The sequence below is a fragment of the Gossypium arboreum genome, chromosome 3 (genome assembly GCF_025698485.1).
Source record: "Gossypium arboreum isolate Shixiya-1 chromosome 3, ASM2569848v2, whole genome shotgun sequence".
NCBI lineage: Eukaryota > Viridiplantae > Streptophyta > Magnoliopsida > Malvales > Malvaceae > Gossypium > Gossypium arboreum.
In genome coordinates this window covers 61146318-61161125 of record NC_069072.1, presented here as the reverse complement: position 1 = coordinate 61161125, position 14808 = coordinate 61146318, and the positions used below count along the sequence as shown (strand labels likewise).

Here is a 14808-nt window from a genome sequence, read left to right as displayed (position 1 = left end):
GCGTTGTTCGCTTCTCCTACGCCCGTGTGTTATGGTACCATGCCCGTAGATTGTTGTACATGGCTGAATGGCACGGACGTGTTGCACGCCCGTGTCAAAGAAACAGAATCAAGCCTTGTCCCTGGCACACCTGTGGTTTTCTATCCAATGCCCGTGTTATTCCTATCAAGTTCACCCACGGCCATGTCGTACAGCCATGGGGATTTATCGCACCCCGTGTTTTGGGGAAATCATGTCCTACTTCAACACGGCCATCTTGCACGGCCGTGTCTCTTCCCCTGTTTTGCCACAGCTTCAGGCACACCCATGTGCCTGGCCGTGTGTCTTGAAAAACTTTGCAATTCAAAGATAAAGTTAATGATTTGAAGTGTTAGAAATTAATTAAAAATAAAGAAATCAAAATATGTTAGTGCTCGGGTTGCCTCCCGAGAAGCACTTATTTATAGTTTAAGCTCGACTTACCTCTCCGTTGATTTATCATGGTGGGTTGAGGAGTTCATACTACTCGTTCCTGCTATCAATCTTAAAACAAGGTTTTAATCGGGTGTTGTTTACCTTAAAAGTGCGGAACTTGGGATGACTCACCTCCACCGTACTGAATGGAAAAATACTGACCGTACTGAATGAAAAAATACTGAGTACTGTAAGAGGGATTTCCACATTCAGTGTGGTAGTGACAATGTGAGGATCAACGGCATCTAGTAAGACTTTATCGGCTACCTTAAGTTGATTAGGAGAGGTATCGGGCTTGTTTTGGCATAGTTTTGGTTTATCATGTGTTCTCGCCATTCGTCTAGATCCTCTTTCCGTAGCCTTCGTTCTTCATGGACGTCTTTGTTCTTTTCATGATAGTAGCGCACTGTCTCTGTTGTCTTGGTTTGAGAAGGTTCCTGCAAGGATGATTGAATATTAGTTTTATCATCGACAGGTTTTATAGCATTATCCTGAGTCTTAGGGGTTTTGACTGAGTCACGTGCTTGGAGTGTTACTGCATCGTCACCCGCACGAAGTATTAGCTCCCCTGTGCCTACATTAATAATGGTTCTAGTAGTTGCTAAAAAGGGTCGTCCTAAAATTAAAGGTACCTCGTTATCCTCATCTATATCTAAGACGACAAAGTCTACTGGGTAAATAAATTTATCAATTTTAACGAGAACATGTAACGCCCTAATTTTCAGGACTTTCTGGGTTTCTGTGATCTTTGGTAAATTTTGAAATTTTGGTGTTCTGAATATTGGAATTGTGTTTAACTGTGTTAGTGGGCCTTTAGAAGGCCCAAGCCTAAGTTAAACACGGTAAAATATCAAGGTTGGATTTTAAGTGAATAGGAGACTTGGTTAAGTGGGCTTTTAAGAAAAACTTCGTAAATTATGACGCAAATAAGGCCTTGGTAAAGTGGCAAGGTGGCGCCACTGAGTTCCTAAAAAAAATGGTGTCTGGGAAGGAATTAAAGTTCCAGGGTTCAAGTTGCAAGGTAGGCATATGGTTACTTTTTAATTTTAGGCATGTGCCGGGCATGTGATCACTTAAGTGAATTTCGGCAAGGGCCTTAGGGAGGTTGGGCCGATTGTTTTAGTTGATATTAGGGTTAGGTTCTTTTCTTTTTCTGTCTTGGAGAATTAGGGTTAGCCACTTGAAAGCTTTCACTGCCATTCATCCTTTTTGAGTTCTCACAAAAGCTGAAAACGCAACTTCCTTCTCATTGGTTTCGATTTCTTCTTCCTCTCTTTTTCCTTCATTTTTTTTCTTCTTTTTTTGCTTTTTCTTCTAGCCGAAACATTCTGATCACCTTACTCACTTCCTCTGTCAATCCCATCCTCTACAAAACCTCCATAGCCGATTGCCATAAAAGTCGAAATCCTTAAAACTCACTTCTTGTGCCGATTTCTCCAAGCCAAAATCCTTCAGTTATTTTTGTTCTTTTTGATAAACTTTCATCTTCTCTAAACCCTTAGTATTTGTCAGCAACATTACTTCAAAGTTATAGCCTCAAATCGTCATCCTTTTTATCACTTAAAAAGCCTAAATACCATAGATTTAGGGACTCATAGTTGAAACTTCAGATCTCCTGGATTCGAGTTCTACTATCATTTAAAGGATAGATCTGCATCAGATCTATGTAGAAATCAAAGAGGAATAAGTGGTAAGTGCTCATCACCTCAGATCTAGTCTTATTTTACAATTTAGAAAAGTCGAAGTCCCTAAAATCTAGGGAGACTATCGATTTGGGCATAGGGCTTTAAGGGTCTTTAACCGACGATTTCCTTTGGTGATTAGTGTCTTCAAGAGGTTTGATTGAAGGCTTGGATCTTTGGAACAACTAGACTTAGATCTAGTCATCAATTTTCGGTAAAAAAAAGGTAAGATTCTAAAGGCTTTAGGGGCATGGTTCGAATATGGGTTGCTGAATATTGGGATTAGTTGTTGTGGGTTGCAATCTAAGAATTGTGGTACTCAATTGTAGGACATCGTAAGGGATCTCAGTAGTAGTCTTTGCGAAACAGGTGTGTATCAAACACCCTCTCATAGTTCAATTTGCAAAAGCCGAAATGCCGAAATTTTGGCATTTCGTGGGCTTGTGAGTGTGCGAGTGCTCACAAGACGTTTAGAAATCATTAGATCTGAAATCGCAAAGTGGTAAGTTAGTCGTGTGTGAAATTTCGTGCACTTTGGCAATTGGGCCTCAATAGGCTAAAACTGGGCCCAGTGAGCTTACGGGCCCATACGAGAAAAAAAGAAGGATAATAAAAAAATTAGGAAATAAGTATGTTCTGTTACACTGTGGAATTGAAACTGCTTAAACCGGTAAACTGGTCATAAAACTTGAATTAAATGGGCTTAAATTGCTAGTGGACACTGTAGGGCCATTAGGGGTTTTAGGGCCCAATGGCTAAAATTGTGAAATTTAGACTAATAAATTATTGCGATGACAAATGGGCTAGTAAGGACTGTAACATTCATGAGAACCCTTAAAACTGGAAAAATTACTGAAATACCTTTATAGGTGGAAAATTTACAGATTTACCCCTAGGAGCAAAATTACTGATATACCCCTAGGGTTATGGTTGACCTAAATGCATGTTTGACTTTACTATTTACTGCATGCCATGTTATTATTATCTGATGCATGGGACTAGGTTATTGATGGAGGAAGTACTGAAAGTGGCTTGTCCATGTACTGGAGGCTTTGCCTCAACTTCTCGATATCTGAGCAAAGAATGTCAGAATCGTGGAGTGTAGGGCTGGGTAGGTTGAGCTATTCCCCACATAGAGTGTAGGGCTGGTATAGGTGGAGTGTAGCAGTTGGTTATTGGCTGGGTTGGGCTTGCATACACGAATATGTCTGTTCCGTTCTGGAATGGACCTATGGGCCATATTGTTATCTGAAAAGGGGCCAAGGCCCGGTTCTCAGATTCGAAAAGGGTTTCTACCAAGACTGCCGTTATCTGAATAGGGCTTAGGCCCAATGGGCTTGAGCTGACTTGGGCTTTAGATGGGTTTTCCATACACACTGAGTTTTCCAAACTCACCCCTTTCTCTTCCATCCTTGCAGGTGAGCCGTAGTTGGTGGACTTGGAGCTGGGCGAGATTCAGAGTGGCCACGAAGATTAAATTTTTGGTTTTTTTTTAAATAAGTTTCAATTAGCTTCCTTTTAAATTTCACATTTATTTTTGATTATTTCTATTTTGGTTAAAGTTGTAATAAGGCTGCTCTATTATTTTTATTTTGGGTTTTTAATTTACTTAAATCATTTTCAACTTGAAATTCACATCACTTAAATTGATTCCTTAAAATTGGTTAGCTCTAGGGTGCGTTTTATAAAAGTTACTTATTTTCAAAATATCATGATAACCGAGCAAAGCTTTCTCAACGTAAATTTTTTCAAAGGAAATAAATATTTTAAATAGACTTAAACTTAATTTGTTGTTCGTGGAACAAGTAATAAGCTTAAAGTGTGGCAATGGATGTGTGCATGTCTAGGATTGGATCATGGAAGAGCTAGGTACTTAAGCTGCCTAATTGACTCACCTCCTCTTTTCTTGAATCCTACCTACTGCGCAGGTTTCATTCACTTTAAGTTAAAATGAAAATATTCTTTAAACACTAAGAAAAATTTAGATAAAACATGAGTTTTCAGTTACGCTTTAATATGACACGCTGGATTCGGCCGTAACATCTGGGCCGGGTTTGGGGTGTTACAGAACATCTTCAATAATACCGTTAGGAATTCTAACTATTTTGTTAGCCAATTGTATGCTCATCCTAGTCTACTTAGATTTACCAAGACCTGGTCATTTAAACATTTTATACGGCATAACATTTATACTTACCCCTAGATCAGCTAAAGCATTATTCACAAATAAACTACCAATTAAGCAAGGAATTGTAAAAACCCCTGGATTTTTCAATTTGTTAGGTAGCTTATTCTTTAGAATAGCTGAGCAGACTGCATTGAGTTCCACATGCGATGTAGCGTCTAATTTCCTTTTATTAGCCAGAAGTTCCTTTAAGAATTTTGCTGAGTTAGGCATCTGCGAAAGAACTTCAATAAAGGGTAAGTTAATATGTAATTTCTTTAAGAGTTTGACAAACTTACCGAATTGTTCTTCTGTTCTGTATTTCATCATCGCTTTAGGATATGGCACACAAGGTTCATAATTCGTACTTACCTGTTTAGGATCATCATCATTTACCCCTTCTCGACCTTTGTTCATAGCGTTGTATTGCTGTAATTCTGGCTCAGGTGCAATGAATCCTTCCTTATCTTGGGCACTAATTGCATTGAGGTGTTCCCTTGGATTAGGTTCCGTATTACTTGGTAAGCTACCTTGTTGTCGCTCAGATATTAGTTTGGATAGTTGGCCTATTTGAGTTTCGAGTCCTTGGATCAATGCTTGTTGATTTTTAAGTGTTGTCTCGATATTTTGGGAACGGGTTTCTGACACCGAGATGAATTTTGAAAGCATCTCTTCAAGGTTTTGTTTCTTCTCTTGTTGATAAGGTGACTGTTGAAAACCCTGAGGATGTTGTGGCTTTTGATTCCCTTGACCTCCCCAGAAAGAATTTGGGTGGTTCCTCCAACCTGCATTATAGGTATTATTGTATGGGTTATTTTGAGATCGAAAGTTATTGTTACCCATATAGTTGACTTGCTCTTCTTCAATTGTAGGATTGAAGGATTGGTATTCTGTATGCACACCTCCTCTGCTTGAGTCACACCTCATTACTGGATGTACCTGCGTAGAACCAAGAAAACTATCAATCTTTTTATTGAGAAGTTCTACCTGATTAGAGAGCATGGTGACTGAATCTATGTTATAAACGCCTGCTGTTTTTGTTGGCTTAGTCCCCATGACTTGCCACTGATAGTTGTTCAGTGACATCTCTTCTATGAATTCGTAGGCATCTTTTGGTGTTTTATTGTTTATGGTTCCACCAGTAGCTGCGTCAATCATTTGTCTTGTCGAGGGATTCACACCACTGTAGAACGTTTAAACTTGCAGCCATAGAGGTAACCCATAGTGAGGGCACCTTCTCAATAGATCATTGTATCTCTCCCATGCATCGTAAAGTGTTTCTAAGTCCATCTGCACAAAAGAAGAGATATCATTGCGTAATTTAGCCGTTTTAGCCGGCGAAAAATATTCTAGTAAAAATTTCTCGGTCATTCGCTCCCAAGAGTGATAAACCCTCGTGGTAACGAGTTTAACCACTGTTTAGCTTTGTTTCTTAGTGAAAAGGGAAATAACCGAAGACGGATGGCATTATCAGAAACGCCATTGATTTTGAATGTATCATAAAATTCCAGGAAATTTTCTAAGTGAGTGTTGGGATCTTCATCCTGCAAACCATCAAACTGAACAAACTGCTGTATCATCTGAATAGTGTTAGGTTTTAATTCAAAATTATTCGCAGCAATAGCAAGTCTAACTATACTTGATTCAGTTCCTGTTAAAGAGGGTTTAGCATAGTCATACATAGTACGTGGAGTAGGATTTTGATTAGTTGTAATTACAGGAGGCAGCTGATTGTCTTGGTTTTCAGCCATCTCGTCGGTTGGAGGTTGAGTATTGTTTTCTTGTTCATTTTTTGTGTAGCGTAAACTTTGCCTTATTTCTCTTTGATTTTTACGAATTGTACGATCAATTTCATTGTCAAAGAGTAATGGTCTTGACGGGTTTCTTCTAGTCATAAACTATAAAAACCTGTCAAGAGAAAGAAAAAGTAAATTAATAAATAATAATAATAAAATTAAATTAAATTGCAAGAAAAATAAATGGCTAAAATAATAAAAATTTAGTGTTCCTAATATTTCAGTTTCCCAACAACGGCGCCAAAAACTTGATCGTAGTGATTCGTAACAAATAATAAATATTTATAATGAAGAATAGACCTAGACTAACTATTATCACGACGAAAAGGCAAGCGCACCTATCAAATAATAGTATAGTAACGGCAAGACCGGGATATTGTACCCAAGGGAACCAAAAGTACTAGTAATAACTATCTTTTTATTATCTAGCCTAAGAATAAAGGGTTTGTTTATTAAACTAATTATCTAACCTAATTAACTAATTTAATAAAAGCAAATAGAAAGTTTGGAAAAAGACTTGAAGAAAAGCAATTGATAAAGGCGACACCCAAGGAGGAATCCACCTAGATTTCACTTGTTATCTGCTTTGAACCGGACGTTTTATTCACTTGACTTGATCTGTAAGACTCTCTAACCTATGTTATTATCCCTATTCAAGACTAATAACGTCTAACCCTTAGATTGAATAACCGAGAATTTTCTCTAATTAACATTCTAGGGTTGCATTAGCTCGATCTATGGACTCCCATATTAGGTTTCACCCTAATCTGGCAAAATCTCGTAACCCTATTTCTAGGCGCCCGATCAACTCCGCTTAATTATACCAAATCTACTCTTAGGCAGGGTCTATTCCTCCTCTGCATAAGCACATCAAATCATGTATTAATACCCGGAATATTAACTCAAGCATTAAGAACATATAATTAAGAACAAATCAAGTATTTATCATACAGTTCAAATAATAATAACAAGATCCATCATAGGTTTTATCCCCCTTAGGTATTTAAGGGGTTTAGTTCATAATAAAAGAAGAGTACATCTCAAAAGTATAAAAATATCAAAACATAAAGAAAACTCTGAAACCCCTGAAATTCTGAGAGAGATCTTTAGTCTTGGAGTAGCTCCAGCTTTTGAGATGGATCGTCTGGCTTCCTTCAAGTAATTCCAGTCGTGTCGCTCTGTGTTCCAGAAAAGTTCTGGAGAGAGAGGCCTCTTTCTAGGTCATACTTAGGGTGTTTATATAGGCTTTTGATTAGCTTTCTTGCCCCTTAAGTGTCCTTTTTTCTGTGTAAAATACAACTCCTTGAAAACGGGACACGTCTGTGTGCCACGGCCATGTGACATGGTTGCCAGGTCGTGTTCGGTCCGTTAAATTGCCACGGCCGTGTGGGCTCAATGGCCAGGCCATGTGAGTCATGTAAACCTTGGTCGACACCCTCGAAAGGCACGGGCGTGTGAGCTGCCCATGTGGCAAGGCTTAGGCCATGTGGTCTTCTCGATTTGGTCCGTTTTGTCCCTTTTTAGCTCATTTTTTACTTCTTTTGACCCTTGGTGCTCTCTTGAGTACAAAACATGAAATAACAGGATTAAGAGCACCAAAATCCACAAATCTAATAGTAAACATCCATAAATATGCTAAGTATTTGGGGTAAAAACAAGTATAATTTGACGTTTATCAGTTACGAACTTAAATCGAGCATACAAGGTCTAAATCCATGCATCTAGAACTAAATTGATAACATGTGAACTTTTTAGAACTTATAAAAATTTTCAACTTTTAAAAGGTCACATGCCTGTATTATAGGTTGTGTGCCTCATATGGCATTAGATGCACCCGTGTGTCTAAACCGTGGCGAAACAGGGCATACATACAGACTTGTCGACACGACCACAAGACATGCCCGGGTGCTAGGCCGTGTGAAAATTAGGGAGGCTACTGACTTGGCCACACGACTGACCACACGTCCGTGTACCAACCCGTGTGCCACACACAACCAATAGACACGCCTATGTATCTAGGTCGTGTCAAAATTGGAAGGTATATTGCCTTTAACTCATAGGGTACCCAAGGAACACACGGCCATGTAACGTGACCGTGTGTCACACAGGGCTGTGTAACGTGACCGTGTGTCGCACACAGCTGAGACACATGCCCGTGTCTCTGCCCGTCTAGACAAAAATAGGCCATGTGAATAGCCAATTTGCCACCCCAATTTGGGTCAACCCACAAGCAAAGAAATAAGCATATATGTGACAGCCCAAAATAGACCCTAGCCGGAATGTGGTTTCGGGACCACTAAACCGAGTCATAAAAATAATTAATTGTTATATTCTATGCTTACTATGTGTGTGCATGCATATGTGGAAATTTCATTCTCTAATTTTACCCATTTGTATGAGAAAGTATTAAATAGGGATCAAAGTGAAACATGGTGAAATATGATAGGCTAATTTTAAATGGCTTGTTAGTACATGTTAACAAAAGGTGGAGTTGCATGTCAAATAATCCCTTCCTAAGGAGGAGTGGCCGGCCATGACAAGGTTATATAAGGAACATGTTTCCAACATGTTTTGCTAGTGGTGTATGTAGGAAGTCATAAAATAAAGACTAGCATTAAAAAAAAAAAATTGTTCATCCATTCTAAACACTTTGGCCGAATGTCCTAAAGAAAGAAAAGAAAAATTTGTTCATCCTTTCTCATCTTCTTGGCCGAAAATACTAAGGAAAAGGGGAGGATTTTTGCTTCATGCTTGGGTTGGAAGAGACCTAGAAGGAGATTTGGCTAAGTTTGCATCAAGATTAAGGTATGTATGAGGTTGTGTTGGGAGTTTCATGCATGGTTTGGTTGCTAATTTGATGTGCATGTTAGCCATGGCTCAAATCCTTGTTATGCCATGGAAATGGTATTTGGCCAAAGTTGTTATGGTGATAAAGCCATTGCATGCTAAGTGTGAAGCTTGATGATGATGCCTGCAATGATGGATTGTCTACTCTTGAGTAAGATTTTGAGTTTTCTTTTGTGTTTAACCATGATTGAAGTTGAATGGAGCATGATTGTCATATTCGCCATGATGCATTCATGAGCATGGTTCATGCTTCTTGCATGTTAGTTAAAATTTGTATTTTTGGATGGCTATGGACACCTTGAAATTCGCCATGCTCATATTGTATATATATGTTTGCACATGATGTTTTGGCTATGAAGTAAGTGATGAATATATTGGTTTAAAGAAGAAGATGTGGAAGAATGCTTGTGAAATTGCAAGAACAATTTGGCCTAGCACACATATAAGTGCTTGATGCTATATTATAAGTTTTGGGCCACAATGTGCAAAGCATTAACTAGTAAAATGCATGCTGTTTTGTGAGGTATTAAGTGCAAAATTGACCTCAACATGTACATGAATATTCGGCCTTGGGTAGCCTATTGAAGGCCTTAGCTTTTCCTTGATGCTCAAATAAATTGTATTGAATTGCTTGATGTAGTATAAAATGTGCATGACCATTGTGTATTCAAGCTAAAGAGTGGCCATATGACCATTTAAACTCCTTGTCATATTCGCCATAAGCAAGCACAATGAGGTTTTAATAAATTGAATTTGTTTGAATTAGCTCAAGAGCTAAGAGGGCCACAATTGGACAAGGGAAGGAAAAGGTGATCGAATAGTCGAAAAAGCCGCTCGACAACATCCGAGGTAAGTCCTCAAGAAGTGACCTTACTTGAATTATGTGAGATGAAGTATGGATGTGTATGATTATTGATTTATGTGTGTATGAGAAATTGAATGATACCCGGGCTATGTCCCGAAGGCGAATATGCTTGTGAATATATATGCGTTTGAGCCTTAGTAACGAAAATGAAATATGTATGTCCAATGATTATTGATGTATGTGTACATGAGAAATTGAATGATATCCGGCTAAGCCCAAGACAATTATGCTGGAAATTATATCCGGTTAAGACCAAGGCAATTGTGCTAGTGGCTATATCCGGCTAAGACCAAGGCATTCGTATGAAGTTATTCTATCCGGGCTAAGACCAAGGCATTTGTGCACGTGATTATATCCGTTATATTCAAGAATCTTGGGCTGGAGGTGAGCGTTGGTTGCTGCAATGAATTCAATTAGTACACTCGAAAAGCCCAAAGGATAAGGTACGTTATATGTGCATTGAAAGTCGACATGTTTGAGCAACATTCGCTCAATCGACTAATGAATTTCAGTTATTGAATTGATTGATACTTTGTGAAAGTATATAATGATGAAGTGTGAAGTAAGAATGTGTATTAATGAAATGATGCATTTGGCTATGTGAATGTATTGCTGTAATTAGAGTTGATTATATTCCTTGAGACTTACTAAGCATAAAAAATGCTTACCCTGCTACTTTGGCTCTCTGCTTTATAGATTTCGCCGATAGCATTCGGATTCGGGATCAATAAATTGAAGATATCCACACTATCCACGCCTCTATTTTGGTATAAATTTTGGTTGAACTTTGAAATGGCATGTATAGGACTACCCCTTGTTGGTTGAATATGTTGTGATGTATATATGTACGGCCATGCGAAAATGGCTCGTAAAAGTGAAGTATCGACTTAGATTCATTGTGGTTTGTATGTATATATTTGGTGTCATGATGTGGCTATGGCTTGGAAATGGGAATGTTGGTCATATGATCAGCCATTGGCATGGTTAAAATGATCATATATGAACCTATGTATGGCAAGACTAGTTGGTTCATGGAGACTACCAAATAGGTAAGACCTACCTTAAAAACAGATGCTGCTAGCTGCAGTGACGTGAATGTGAAAAATCACCAAAATTCGTAGGAATGGAATTAAATAGTGAATAAGCTATGTAAATGAACCCTGATGAGTCTATTTTCATATGGAAGAAACGAAATGGTCATAGGAGTTACATGTTAAGAGATATTAAAGCTATTGTGAGACAGAGCCAGAACAGTTTCTGGGTTCCCTATCGCAAATTTAAAAATTTACTATAAATTATCCAAAAAGAATTAGGAGACATACCTTATATGTACAGATTCCATTTTGAGTCTAGTTTCATTAGAAACAAACGGAACAAGCATTAAATCCCTGTACAGAGATATATTCAAGTTATACCGCGCGAAGGTCAGAGCAGTCAATCCCTGTAACATGGGTGACTTTAACTAATAAACTGTACCAATTGGCCCGACCAAAATTCTAGAAATAAATCCATGGATGGATACATGAGTCTAAATTCAGGGAAAATTTACGAAACCAGTTTCCAAGTTTTTAAACTCGAGATATGATTTTTAAGGCGACAGTGACGCAGTTTTCCAGCCTGACTGGAAATGTCAAATGGATGGGCAAAACAAGTGAACTTGGCTTGTTAACCCTCGTGTCCGACACCCGGCGATGGTCTCGGGTTCGGGTGTTACAATTTTATTGGTATCAGAGCCACGGTTTAGTCGATTCTAGGACTACCGTGATGTGTTTGGGGTCTAGCTATACATGCCATTAAATGATGAATCGATAGTGTGGTGATTTCGACAATTTGACTTTGTGTTTGTTTATAGCAATGGATCCCGATCCCAACCGAAAGTGATAGCTGATGATGTGGAGAGTGTGGCGCTGCTCCCGCGCAAGGGACAGCGCCGGCGACTCTCAACCTATGGCCAGCAATCCTAATGACGAGGCTAGGCAAGCCTTTTATAGTGTGATGAACGAATGGTTTAATCATTACATTCGAACCAACACTACTGTTCCACAACCTCCATTCCCGACAAATGCAACCCCAGACCTACAATACCTCCGTGAATCGACCAAATAAGGTCAAGTAAGCCCCAATCGATAGGATTCAAAACATGGGGCCACTGAATTTAAGGCTACGGATGATGATGATGCCGAAGCGAGCTGAATTTTGGTTAGATAACACTATCCGGTGCTTGATGAGCTATCCTGCATACCCGATGAGTGCTTAAAGTGTACCATCTCCTTGCTTACGCGAGTCCGCCTACTATTGGTGGAGTACTCGACTTGTGGTGCCCAGAGAGCAAGTGACTTGGGAATTCTTTCAAACCGAAGTTCAAAAAAGTATATCGACCAGAGATTCATCGACCAAAAGCGGAGGGAATTCCTTGATCTTAAGCAAGGTTCGATGTCGCCATCGACTACGAACGAAAATTTGTGAGGCTTAGCCAGACGCGCGAGAATGCATTTCGTCCAAGTGTTATGTAAACGCTCGAGGATGGGCTGAATGATGATATAAGGATGTTTGTTGGCATCCTCGAGATACGAGAGTTCGTAGTACTTGTTGAGCGAGCTTGTAAAGTCAAGAGCTTAGAAAGGAGAAACAAAAAGCTGATGTGGAACCGGAGAATTCGAAGAGGTCCTCGGAAAGTCTCTTCAACAAGCATCAAGAGATTTCGAGATGATGTGAGCCGTCTAGAGGCGTTTGGGCTTTTCTAGACGAGGACGCGATCGACCCTCGTGACCACACGAGTCACCTCGATCGCGGTGGTGGAAATGATCGCGAGAGAGGGCGAGTGTCCACATTGTGGCAAATGGCATTCGGGAGCTGTTGGTTTCGTGATCGCTCTCGCTATAAGTGTGGATCGGCCGACCACTTTATGAAGGATTGCCCGAGGATGCATGAATGTAATGTAAGTCAAAGTGCAAACCCGGTGCTACCATCGCCGAGGTAGGCCACCTAGAAATATGGGCAATGTCGGTGGCGGTCGAGAGGATCTAGAGATGCTACCATCGATCGAGGCTCGTGGTCCCGCTAGGACTTATTCCATACGCGCACGCCGAGGATGCCGCCTCTCCGGATGTTATTACCGGTACTTTCACTCTTTTCAATACAAATGTGATTGCTTTGATTGACCCCGGTTCTACTCATTCATATATATGTGAAACCTTAGCATCCAAAGAAGACTTTGCCCATTGAGTCTCTCGAGTTTGTAATTCGGTGTCAAACCCCTTGGGTCATTACGTGCTTGTCAACAAAGTGTGCAAGAAAAGTCCCCTAGTGTTCCGAGGTTCTTGTTTTCCGCGGACTTGATGCTTTTTCCGCTCGATGAGTTCAACGTTATTCTTGGTTTGGATTGGTTGACCATGCACGATGCGGTTTTAAATTGCAAGAGCAAGACTATCGATTTGAGGTGCGCAAATAATGAAATAATTCGGGTTGAGTCTACGGACTTAAAGGGGTTGCCAGCCGTAATATCGCCGATGTTGGCCCGAAATATGTAAGAAAAGGGTGCGGCGTACCTTGCGACGTGCTTTCGATGACAAGGAATCGAAAAAGAAACCCGAACTGCGCTCCGTGGTTTGTGAATACCCGGATGTTTTCCCAAAGAATTGCCGGGTTTACCACCTGTTCGGAAATAGAATTTGGCATCGAATTGGTACCGGTACCACTCAATTGCGATAGCTCCGTATCGTATGGCACCAACGGAATTAAAGGAGTTGAAAGCTCGGTTGCAAGAATTGGTGGATAGAGGTTTTGCTCGCCCGAGTTTTTCGCCTTGGGTGCGCCAAGATTGTTCGTGAAGAAGAAGGATGGAACCATGCGATTGTGATCGACTATCGTCGACTTAATAAAGCGACGATAAAGAACAAATATCCGCTGCCACGTATTGATAACTTGTTCGATCAATCAAGGGAGCCTCGATGTTCTCGAAAATAGATTTGAGATCGGGCTATTATCAATTGCGAATCCGAGATTCTGGACGCACCCAAGACCGCCTTCGTAACGAGATATGGTCACTATGAGTTCTTAGTGATGCCGTTTGGGCTCACTAATGCCCCTGCGGTATTTATGGATTTAATGAATCGGATCTTTAGACCATATTTGGAACGATTCGTAGTCGTGTTCATTGATGACATCTTGGTCTATTCAAGAAATGAGACCGAACATGTTGAACACCTGCGGTTAGTGCTGCAAATTTTACGGGATAAGCAATTATATGCTAAGTTCAGCAAGTGTGAGTTCCGTTAAGAGAGGTTAGCTTCTTGGGTCATGTGGTATTCGCATCGGTATTCGAGTCGACCAATAAAATTTCACCATACTTAATTGGAAGCCTCCGAGAAATATTACGAGGTTCGAGCTTTTTGGGGCTTGCCGGTTATTACCGACGATTTGTAAAGGCTTCTCAACGATAGCCACGCCGATGACGGCTTACTCCAAAAGGATGTTAAGTTCGAATGGATTTGAGAAATGCCAAAAAGTTTCGATCAACTGAAAACTTATTTGATGAAGCCCCAATTCTAGTGCAACCCGAGTCCGCAAGGAGTTTGTCATCTATAGCGACGCCTCTCTACTTGGGTTAGGTTATGATTAATGCAAGAAGGTCGAGTTGTGGCCTGCGCGTCGAGGCAATTAAAGCCACATGAGAAAAATTATCCGACTCATGATCTCGAATTGGCCGCCATCGATTCGCCTTTAAAGATTTGGCGACATTACTTATTTGGTGAAAGGTGCCATGTATACTCGGATCACAAAAGTCTCAAATATTTGATGACCCAAAGAGACTTAAATCATGACAAAGACGTTGGCTCGAGTGTTAAAGGATTATGAGCTGATCATTGACTATCACCCGGGAAAGGCGAATGTGGTTGCGGATGCCTTGAGTCGTAAATCGTTATTCACTTTACGAGCGATGAATGTGCACTTGTCTGTCCGATCCGATAGTGTGTTAGTGGCTGAATTGAAACCCAAACC

The 14808-nt window shown here is 40.1% G+C and overlaps 1 non-coding gene across 1 annotated transcript; it reads left to right on the top strand.

Annotated features, from left to right (window-relative positions):
- Positions 1 to 5515: 5515 nt before the first annotated feature.
- LOC128290878 (small nucleolar RNA R71) lies at positions 5516 to 5622 on the top strand. The gene has a single exon (XR_008280660.1). It is a non-coding gene; the product is annotated as a small nucleolar RNA R71 (small nucleolar RNA).
- The last annotated feature ends 9186 nt before the right edge of the window (positions 5623 to 14808 follow it).